The sequence below is a fragment of the Ipomoea triloba genome, chromosome 4 (assembly GCF_003576645.1).
Source record: "Ipomoea triloba cultivar NCNSP0323 chromosome 4, ASM357664v1".
In the NCBI taxonomy this organism is placed as follows: domain Eukaryota; kingdom Viridiplantae; phylum Streptophyta; class Magnoliopsida; order Solanales; family Convolvulaceae; genus Ipomoea; species Ipomoea triloba.
This window is the reverse complement of record NC_044919.1, coordinates 13,101,493-13,113,654: the sequence shown is the minus strand read 5'-3', so window position 1 is coordinate 13,113,654 and position 12,162 is coordinate 13,101,493. Positions and strand designations below refer to the sequence as shown.

The 12,162-nt window shown below is 30.2% G+C and overlaps 1 long non-coding RNA gene across 2 annotated transcripts; it reads left to right on the top strand.

The window, feature by feature from the left end:
- The first annotated feature begins 297 nt into the window (after positions 1–297).
- Positions 298–2,142, top strand: LOC116017800. Of its 2 annotated transcripts, XR_004097969.1 has the most exons (4): positions 298–429; positions 872–1,196; positions 1,315–1,399; positions 1,646–2,142. It is a non-coding gene; the product is annotated as an uncharacterized LOC116017800 (long non-coding RNA). The 2 variants fall into 2 exon arrangements; XR_004097968.1 differs by lacking the exon at positions 1,646–2,142 and having other exon boundaries at positions 1,315–1,490.
- The last annotated feature ends 10,020 nt before the right edge of the window (positions 2,143–12,162 follow it).

The window sequence follows — 12,162 nt, the reverse complement described above, 5'->3', positions numbered from 1 at the left end:
TTAAAACTTCCGTTTGAAGCAAGGAAGCTATATATTCCTTCAGTTCCTAATTTATTTATTCAACTTCATACTTTGTATAAAGGAGATGACTACAAAGCAGCAGGCAAATTAATATACAACTTTAGACATTCATGAAGCTAAGCAAGGAATTTATTCCTTCTTTATTCAATTTTGATATGCTATATATAGGAAATGGATTATAGGCATCCTCGTACTTGTACAATGTACAAATTAAACACCCTTTCTGACATAATTCACAAACTAGCAATGATGTTCTCAGAGCTTCAGAGGCAGCTACCAACTATACACATTGATGAGAGTGTTAAAATGGAGAATAATGCTTCGGTGGAAGCACACGGCCTTGATGGCAGAGATTTCAATGTCAATTTTATGCATCATATTGCGGATTATATTTTCATCATCAAAAAGGTTAGTTAACCTACTCATCATTATATATGTGTCTGGGGTCGGGGTGGGGAAGGTATTATGTACATGTAGTTTTAGTACTACGGACTTTATTACATTGTAGTATATGTTTATCTATACTTTCTCAACCTGTTAAAGCACATTCAATATCGCCTCCAAACGCTTACCAATATGCTAAAAGCTATAGCTAGTAGCGTAAGCGTAAGCATATATCGCTACACATTTTTGAGAGTCAAGGTGCTAGACTTGGTCCTTTACCAGCTTCCATCCAACAATCTCTTAGCCACAGAGTGTTAAACTTGGTCCTTACTGGCCTCCGCTCAACAATAGCTAGTCATAGTATTTAGTAGGAGGACTTTCTACTTAACAAGTTTATGTAAAATGAATTGAAGCTGACATGATCGTTAATTTTTTGTCACTTTCTTTTGATCAATTTCATTTTTAGATAGTATTGAAATGTTTGAGCAACGAAGGTGTACACTCAACAGCAATCTATCTATTAAGCACGCTATCGACCTATTCATGGGAAGGCAAGCTAACAACGATGCTTGCTTCTTTGGCCATCATCCATGGAGAATCCAACGTGAAAGGATCCACACATCTAAAGTGAAGTCTAAATATAGTACCATCCTTTGATCACAACTAGCAACCATCATATAACTCTGCGCTACAAAATTCAACACTACCTATTACGAACTACTGGATTGCAAGAAGTGTTACGTTCTTGTTTATGCAACACATTTTGCCCACCTACTTATGATGGGAATCAAGTATGCTAAGATTCTTCATTTGTTGAAATGATTTTCTACTTAGTTGTTTAGACTTATATATTACTATATAATCACTGATCTATTGTGGTTAATCTTTTAGCTTGACTGTTAATTTCAGGTCCCAAATCAGCTAAAGGAACAATCCAATTTAGCTACGAAAGTCAAAGACATACATATAATCACTGCTTGCAACCCACTACTAGGTATATATGTTATTTCAATACATATAAATATGGAATGACATATTAATTGTTATGCACTTGCCCACACATATACAATACTCTTATTAATTTACTTTAAGTATTTTGAATCATTTTCAATTAAGCAAATATATAAATAATTATTATACTCTTAATATTTGTATAGAAGTGAAAAAGACTAACAATTTGGTTTGGATAGATTATTATTATTGATTCAAGATTAACAAACATATTGTTTTGCCTGTGTAGAGGAGAAGAGAGCAGAGGAATCTTATAAAGCATTTTGCACGTTTCAAACAATTATTCCATTTGGTAAAATTTTAAGAGTTAATACTGAAGACAAAATATTGAGAAGTCAATTTATGATTGATAAGAACTAATGAGAAGATTAGTTTTCTCATTATGTTTAGGGAAATTTTTTTTAGTACTATTGACTTTATTAAACATCTGTTTATAATTACTTTCTCAACCTACCGAGCTCAAACCAATGATGACCAATTACTTTCTCAACCTACTAAGCTCAAATCAATGATGACCTCCCATTTCGAAGAGCTACTTCAATTCGTCCACAAGGTCATTGAATTTCATTGAATGAATGATTGAACTCCAGAGAATACACATTACATTAGTTTAAAATTTCTTATGCATGACTCATATATGACCAAAAGATCATGGAAGTGTTGGAGGAGACAAACAAATTCTCTCTCATTATTTGCTAGATATTTAGTCCGAATGTTGTAAGGAGATATTTGTAATGTACTCATGTAATTAATATTATTCATTGTATTATAATACCTTATTTATTTAAGAATAGTTTAATCTTGAGAGGTAATTGTATGCTTATATATTGTTGTGATTAAGTTATAAAATTAACATCATTTGTTCCCCTCCCAACTCCACCTAGTGGGGAAAACAGCATAACTCATTCAAAAATTAAAAGGCACAACAATCAATAGTTTATATAATTATTTTTGTAAAAAAAAAACAAAAAAAAAAAACAAAACATTTTTAAGGAGTATTCTTATGAAATATTATTATTATTATTATTATTATTATTATTATTATTATTTTAATATTAATTATTTAGAGTAAAAGATTTGTGCTATTACTATGGGTAATTAAAACTAATAATTTAGTAAATATAAAAATATCATTCTCTTTAATATTGATACCTTGTGCTTTCAAATATAAGAAACTGAATTTAGTGAATTAAAAAAAAAATACTAAGTTTAAGTAAGATATGTAAATATATAAATTAAAATCTTTAATTTCTACAAATCTCAAACACAATCTCCTTCGTCCATCTAAACTTTATTTAAAAGAAAAATGGTTGCATTTATATAAATAAGTAGAAATTTGAATGAATAAATCATGTGTATTTACCTAAATGGACTTCTTAATTTAAAAGCTATAGGTATACAACCTTCTTCAACTATTTGGTAATTTATATTGTGGACCAGGGTCTACAGTGCACTATGGACCCTGGTCCAATAAACAAAATTAAACTTCATAATGTACATAATTTATGTTCATAATGTACATAAAAATAACTGTGGACCCTGATCCAATACACAGAATTTGACTTCATAATGTACAGAATTGATGCTCATAATACACATATACATAAACACAGTATAATGAAAATGAATTAAACACTTAACATAATACACAGAATTCATGTTCATTATATCGTGTTTATATGTATGTGTATTATGAATGAATTATGTACATTATGAACATGAATTCTGTACATTATAAAGTCAAATTATGTGTATTGGATCAGGGTCCACGATATAACGATGGAAACTCTTCACGTATATTTTGACTAAAATAATGTACATTTGAACTAGAATAATGTAGGTTTCCCTCAAAATGACACCAGTTTATCTCAAATTGATGGATGAAAAATAATATGTATATATACAAAAATGTCACAGCCTTTATCATTTAAACTTTCTCGAATTTCAAATATGATATTGTTCATACTAAAAATATGTTGTTTTTTTTTTATAACGAAAATGATGTTGATTTTCTCCAAAACTATGTTGTTTTTTTTTCCCTAGATGATGCAATGAAGTTTCTATATCTAAAATCTAAAAACATAATAAGTGTGAATGAATGTTATACACTTCATTTATGTCCGTTTTTTCTGTTAAGTTTTTTTATACATTATGCTATAAAAATTGTACTATAGAATATTTTGAACAGATATACCTCTACCGTTATAACTTCCGTTATATTTTTCACTATTGTTACTATGCACATGCATCAACCATATATTTTCTTATCTTTTTCAATAATAATAATATACACACATTATATATTAGAGCTATATGTTAGTTATTATTTAAAATATAAATATCAAATTTAGGGCACCTATTTTTAGATATCAAAGTAACAAAAACAACAAGAAGAAGAACAACAACAAGAAAGTAGTATGGCCATTTTAGACTTTATACTACTAGCTTATTTCCTTTCAATTTCCATGTATACCAAACATTGGAATTTAAATTTCAATAATTCTATTCCTGAAAACCAAAGACTGAATTTAAAAGTTCCACTTATTCTAAACTATTTATCTCTCATGGAATTGCAATTCATTTCTCATCTAACTCCCTCCCTCCAACCAAACGCCCTGTAATCTAATGAGTATATATGGATTGGTTATGTTCCCTTTCAAAGCAAAATAAGGGACTGTTTGAAAATTTGGAAGACTCGTTTTTTGGATATTTGATTGAAAATTAAAAATATTTTTTAAAAAGATTTTTTTTTCATTTTTCAAACTAAAAATGATCAAAAATCTATAATAAAATAACTAGTATTAATTATTTTAAATTGATAAACATATATTAGCTTCAAATTAAAGAAATAGATTTAGAAAAAAAAAAAAAACTTGCTTAAAAATATTGGGTTGCATTGTGAGCTAGGTTGAAAACTAATCAAGATTTTTTACCGCTCAACCCAACTCAGTCCAATCCAATATAGTCTAAATTGTAACTAAGTATACCGCAAGTCAGGCCGCTCATTTTGCACCACTCGAGAGAGAAAAGAGAGCTGAGCATGTTAGAATAATTATAAAAAGTCGTCCTCCTAGCATATCACACACCTAAGCTAATAAGTAATTAATTCAAACTAAATAGTTGTTATGTATACAGTATAATAAACCACAAATAAATATCATCATTATAACATATTCAATTATCTTGTAATGTTTCTATCTTAGCAAAAAAAAAAAAAAAAGGATTAAAATAATAATGAAAATAATAGAGGGTGTTGAAACTTGCACTTTATTGAGTAATACTACACAAATTGATAGAGGCATTGAGTCCCAGCGTGGCAGCGGGCATTGGTAGAATACAGTGGACCGCATGTAAGCATAGGATTCAAATGTATCGCCACATGTTATATTATAATAATATTATATATAAATAATAAATTGACAATAGTTTCAAATTAATGTGAAAGAAGCATGCATGTAAGCAAAGAATTTATAAAACACCACTAAGTATATGGCAAGTCACGCCACTCATTTAAAACTACTCAGAGAAAGATATGAGAGTCGAGCATTTAAAAATGATTTAAAAGAATATTCTTCAAACATATCATCACGTAAACTAATAAGTAATTCATCCAAACTAAATAGTAGTTATATACTTATATATACAGTTCAATAAAACCTCAAATAAATAATATCAGCATAGCATATTAAATTATTTTATTATAATGTTTCTCCTCTAGCAAAAAAAAAAAATAATAATAATAATAATAAATGGTAGAGGGTATTGAAACTTGCATTTTGTTAGGTAATACTACACAATTCAAGAAAAGCATTGAGTCCCATTCATTGTGTTTGTTGGAATACAATGGGCACATGAAAGTATAGGATTCTAATGTATCGCTAGATGTTATATTAGAATAATATTATTTAGAGATAATAAATTGACAACTATTTCAAATCGATGTAAAGAAGCACGTAAGCAAAGAATCTATAAAGCACAACTAAGTATATGGCAAGTCAGGCCGTTCACTTTACACAACTCCGAGACGACAAAAAGAGGGTCAAACATGTTAGAATGATTTTAAAATATTTTCTTCCAAACATATCATCACCTAAGCCAATAAGTCATCCAAACTAAATAGTGGTTATAAATATACAGTACAATAAACCTCGAACAAAAATCTTCATTTAAGCATATTCAATTATATTATTATAATATTATGTTTCTATTTTAGCAAAAAAAAAATATTAAAATAATAATGAAAAACGATAGAGGGGTATTAGAACTTGCATTTTGTTAGATAATACTACACAAATCAAGAAAAGCATTGGGTCCCATTTATTGTGCTTGTTGGAATACAATGAGCCACATGAAAGCATATGATTCTAATGTATAGCCAGACCTTATATTATAATAATATTATTTAGAGAATATAAATTGGCAACTATTTCAAATTGATGTGAAAGAAGCACGTAAACAAATAATCCTTAAAACACAACTAAGTATATGGCAAATCAGGCCACTCACTTAACACCACACCGAGAGGGTGAAAAGATGGTCAATCATGTAAAAATGATTTAAAAGAATATTCTTCAAACATATCATCACCTAAGCTAATAAGTAATTTATCCAAACTAAATAGTGGTTATATATATACAGTACAAGAAACCACAAACAAATATCATCATTATAGCATATTCAATTATCTTATTATAATGTTTCTCTTTTAGCCAAAAAAAAAAACAATATTAAAATAATAATGAAAAACGATAGAGGGGTGGTATTGGAACTTGCATTTTGTTAGGTAATACAACACAAATCGAGAAAAGCATTAAGTCCCATTCATTGTGTTTGTTGGAATACAATGGGTCACATGAAAGCATATGATCCTAATGTATCGCCAGACATTATATGATAATAATATTATTTAGACATAATAAATTGGCAAGTATTTCAATTTTCAAATCAATGTGAAAGAAGCACGCAACCAAAGAATCCATAAAACACAACTAATTATATGGAAAGTTGTGCCGCTCACTTAACACCACTCCAAGAGGGAGAAAAGAGGATCAAATATTTTAGAATGATTTTAAAAAATTTTCTTTTACACATATCATCACCTAAGCTAATAAGTAATTCATCCAAACTAAATAGTGGTTATAAATATGCAGTACAATAAACCTCAAACAAATATCATCATTATAGCATATTCAATTATATTATTATAATATAAAGTTTCTCTTTTAGCAAAAAAAATATTAAAATAATAATGAAAAACGATAGAGAGGTGGTATTGGAACTTGTATTTTGTTAGGTAATATTACACAAATCGAGAAAAGCAATGGGTCCCATTCACTGTGTTTGTTAGAATATAATGGGCAGCATCAAAGCATAGAATTCTAATGTATCGCCAGACGTTATATTATAATAATATTATTTAGACATAATAAATTGGCAAGTATTTCAATTTTCAAATCAATGTGTGTGAAAGAAGCACGTAAGCAAATAATCCATAAAACACAACTAATTATATGGCAAGTTGTGCCGCTCACTTAACACCACTCCGAGAGGGAGAAAAGAGGGTCAAACATGTTAGAACGATTTTAAAAAAATTTCCTCCAAACAAATCATCACTAATGCTACTAAGTAATTCATCCAAACTAAATAGTGGTTATATATATGCAGTACAATAAACCTCAAACAAATATCGTCATTATAGCATATTCAATTATATTATTATAATATAAAGTTTCTCTTTTAGCAAAATAAAAATATTAAAATAATAATGAAAAACGATAGAGGGGTATTGGAACTTGCATTTTGTTAGGCAATACTACACAAATCAAGAAAAGCATTGGGACCCATTCATAGTATTTGTTGGAATACAATGGCCCACATGAAAGCATATGATTCTAATATATGACGGACGTTATATTATAATAATATTATTTAGAGATAATAAATTGACAACTATTTCGAATCGATATGAAAGAAGCAGGTAAGCAAATAATCCATAAAACACAACTAGGTATATTGCAAGTCAGGCTGCTCACTTTACACCACTCCGACAGGGAGAAAAGAGGGTCAAACATGTTAAAATGATTTAAAAAAATTTCTTCCAAACATATCATTACCTAAGATAATAAGTAATTCATCTAAACTAAATAGTAGTTATATATATATATATATATATATATATATATATATATATATATATATATTACAATAAACCTCAAACAAATATCATCATTATAGCATATTCAATTATCTTATTATCTTTTAGCCAAAAAAATTATTAAAATAATAATGGAAAAAGATAGTGTTGTATTGGAACATGCATTTTGTTAGGTAATACTACACAAATCGAGAAAAGTATTGGGTCCCATTCATTGTGTTTTTTTGAATATAATGGGCAACATCAAATCATAGAATTCTAATGTATCACCATATGGTATATTATAATAATATTATTTAGACATAATAAATTCGCAAGTATTTCAATTTTCAAATCAATGTGAAAGAAGCACGTAAGCAAAGAATTCATAAAACACAACTAATTATATGGCAAGTTGTGCGGCTCACTTAACACCACTCCGAGAGGGAGAAAAGCAGGTCAAACATGTTAGAATGATTTTAAAAAAATTTCTTCCAAGCACATCATCACCTATGCTAATATGTAATTCATCCAAACTAAATAGTGATTATATATATGCAGTACAATAAACCTCAAACAAATATCATCATTATAGCATATTCAATTATATTATTATAATATAAAGTTTCTCTTTTAGCAAAAGAAAATATTAAAATAATAATGAAAAACGATAGAGGATATTGGAACTTGCATTTTGTTAGGTAATACTACACAAATCGAGAAAAGCATTGGGTCCCATTCATAGCGTTTGTTGGATAACAGTGGGCCACATGAAAGCATATGATTATAATGTATCCCTAGACGTTATATTATAATAATATTATTTAGAGATAATAAATTGGCAACTATTTCAAATCGTTGTGAAAGAAGAACGTATGCAAATAATCCATAAAACACAACTAAGTATATGGCAAGTCAGGCGGCTCACACTACACCACTCAGAGAGGTAGAAAAAAGGGTCAACCATGTTAAAATGATTAAAATAAATCTCTTCCAAACATATCATCACCTAAGCTAATAAGTAATTCATCCAAACTAAATAGTGGTTATATATATATATTTGTCCACACGGACTCATATAATAACTAGGACTTATTTGATCACTAGTCTATATATATATATATATATATATATATATATATATATATTAATAAACCTCAAACAAATATCATCATTATAGCATATTCAATTTTCTTATTATCTTTTAGCCAAAAAAATTATTAAAATAATAATGAAAAACGATAGAGGGGTATTGGAACTTACATTTTGTTAGGTAATACTACACAAATCGGGAAAAGCATTGGGTCTCAATCATTATTTTTGTTGGAATATAATGGGCCGCATCAAAGTATAGAATTCTAATGCATCGCCAGACGTTATATTATAATAATATATTTAGAGATAATAAATTGGCAACTTTATCAAATTAATTTGAACGAAGCATGTAAGCAAATAATCCATAAAACACGACTAAGTATATGGCAAGTCAGGCCTCTCACTTTACACCACTCAGAGAGGGCGAAAAGAGGGTTAAACATGTTAAAATGATTTTTAAAAAAAATTCTTCCAAGCATATTATCACCGGCCTAAGCTAATAAGTAATTTATCGAAACTAAATAATGGTTATATATTTATAGTAAAATAAACTACAAACGAATATCATCATTATAGCATATTCAATTATCTTATTATAATGTCTCTCTTTTAGCAAAAAAAAAAAAAAAAAAAGAAACAAAATGAAAAACGAGATAAGGGTATTGGAACTTGCATTTTGTTAGGTAATACAACACAAATGGAGAAAAGCATTTAGTCCCATTCATTGTGTTTGTTGGAATACAATGGGTCACATGAAAGCATAGGATTCTAATCTATTGCCAAGGACCTTGTGGTCCAGTGACATCAAACTCTTCCCTTTATATGGGAGGTTGTGGGTTCGAGCATAAGTGGAAGCAATACTGATTCTTGTGCTTCAATAGGTTGGAAAAGTAGTTATGAACAGATACTGCATTGTAATAGAGTCAGTAGTATTCACAAAAAAAAAATCCATAAAACGTCAGGCTGGAGTGCTGGACACTGGCTATCTGGGCGGGCCCAGAAAATTACAGCTTAATTCAAGCCGCTTTGAGTGTTGTGAGTTGCCCAAGCAAATTCACTGCTAAATTTTAAAAAAAAAATGAATAAAATAGTAAGATCCAAAATTGTTAGTAAAAACACTATCAATTATTTATATATACATATATATGTGTGTGTGTGTTATATAACTTTTAAAAAGAAGCTCAGCTCGCTTATGGTGCTTCTCAGCAACTGCGGACAGATGTTAAATAGGGGGGGGGAACATCTCAGTCTACTTGCAATTGTCTTGCATGCAGTTTGCCAATTGCCACCTCGGATCGGAGTTGTGTTAGTCTGTTAGACAACCTTAGCTAGCTTGCTTTTGAATTCTTCTGTAAACTCCAAAACATCTCAATCGTAAAGCTTTCCATCATTTTCATCGATACAACAGTACATGAAGCTGCCAGTTGTCATCAAAAACATTGCGCAACAACTTCAGTTTCAGTAGAATGATGAGTAATTTATTAGGACGTTCAAAGCCAATTCTTTTAGTTTAACACTGGATCTGCACGCCACACGCTCGTCCATTGCACGGTGGAGTTGAGTAATATCGTGATCAAAAGATACCCACGGACTAAAATCTAGCTAATCAAACACTTATTAAAATATGATATTTAGTATTGTTATAATAAAACTAGTATTCTTAGAAAATGAAACTAAAATTCAGAGTCATATGTCAAATGACCTTTAAGTGCAATTAAAATAATACTTCTACATTATATTACTATAATTAAACTAGTGTAGTGTGTGGAAAATGAAACAAAAAATTAGAACTCAAGCAATAATGTATATTATTATCAAATGAAACTATAGTAGAACTAAAAGGATAATTTAGTATTGTTATAATGAAATTAGTGTGTAGGGGAAATGAAACTAAAAAATATAGCAATATTGTCAAATAAAACTTAAGTGTAATTAAAATGATGCATACTTCATGGTTCACACTGCTACATAAATCATGTTCCACAATAAAATTTACCCTTGGTGTACAAATAAAATCTTAACCTGCCTTGGGTCAGTGGGTTAGACAAGCTTGCCGATTGATAATTTAAAGAAAATAGAAGAAATTTGTTAGATATAAAACATGTTTATATAAACACAATTTTTTTCATAGGAGGTAAAAATTTTATAGTATGGTTTTCACATATATAGGCAAACTTACGATAAAACATAGCACGTCGGATAGGGGAATTAATGCTTAGTTGACAACCTAATAATTGAGTCTAAAATTGTCAAAATTAGTTGGTAGATTGGGTTGGGTTGAGCTAGAGTGCTGGACACCAGTTAGCTATGTGGGCGGGCCAAACAAATTTCAACTTAATTCAACACGACTTGAGTGTTTTGAGTTGCACATGCAATTGTCTTCCATGCAGTTTGCCAATTGCCATCTTGCTTGGAGTTCCATCTGTCAAATGACCTTAGCTAGCTTAGCTTGTTTTTGAATTCTTCTGTAAAATCTAAAACACCTCTACCGTAAAGCTCTCCATCATTACAACATACAGTACGCGAAGCTGGCAAAACTCGATCCGCACGCCACACGCTCGTCCATCGCACGGTGGAGTTGAGTAATATTGTGATCAAAAGATACTCCACACGCCAAAATCTCGCTCATCAAGCATGCGTGTGAGAGAGCATCTATGCTATACAAGTTAACAAGTCATAAAAGACCCATGTATATATAGTGGATCAAATCTTCTTTCCCAACCAATGTGGGACAAAGGGCTTACTTAAAGCTTTTTCCACACAAATACCATCTCAAATGGGTCTACTTCAATCGTTATACCTTGCACCACGGTGCACATAACAATGTGCACCATGTACGTAAAACGACGTCGTTTCGGTGTTAGTAGACGCGGATGCGAATGACTCAGGGAATTCATTATCTATAATACACAGAACGTTTGCCTAGAATACACAGAATGTTTGCCCAGAATACACAGAATATTGACACAAAATACACAGATGTTAGTGGACGCGAATGACTCCATGGAATTCATTATCTATAATACACATAATCATTATATAGAATACACAGAACGTTTGCCTAGAATACACAGAATGTTTGCCCATAATACACAGAATATTGACGCAAAATGCACAGAACTCATCCTCGTAACATTCGAATGCACAAACACATCACAACTTGTGTTAATAACATGAATACACATAATATTTACACAAAATACACAGAACTCATCCTCCTAAACATTCGAATGCACAAACACATCACAACATGTGTTACTAACATGAAATCACAACATTTGTTACTAACATGAATACACATAACGGTTGCCTATAATACACAGAACGGTTGCCTATAATACACAGAATGATTGCCTGGAATACACAGAATATTAACATAAATACAGAGACCGGCCGAAACGGGAAACGTGATTTCCAAAAAAAACGGGCGATTAGTTTACAATGCTCAAAACGACGTCGTTTAGGTACGTGGTGCACATTGCTATGTGCACCGTGGTGCACAGTATAATTTGCCGATC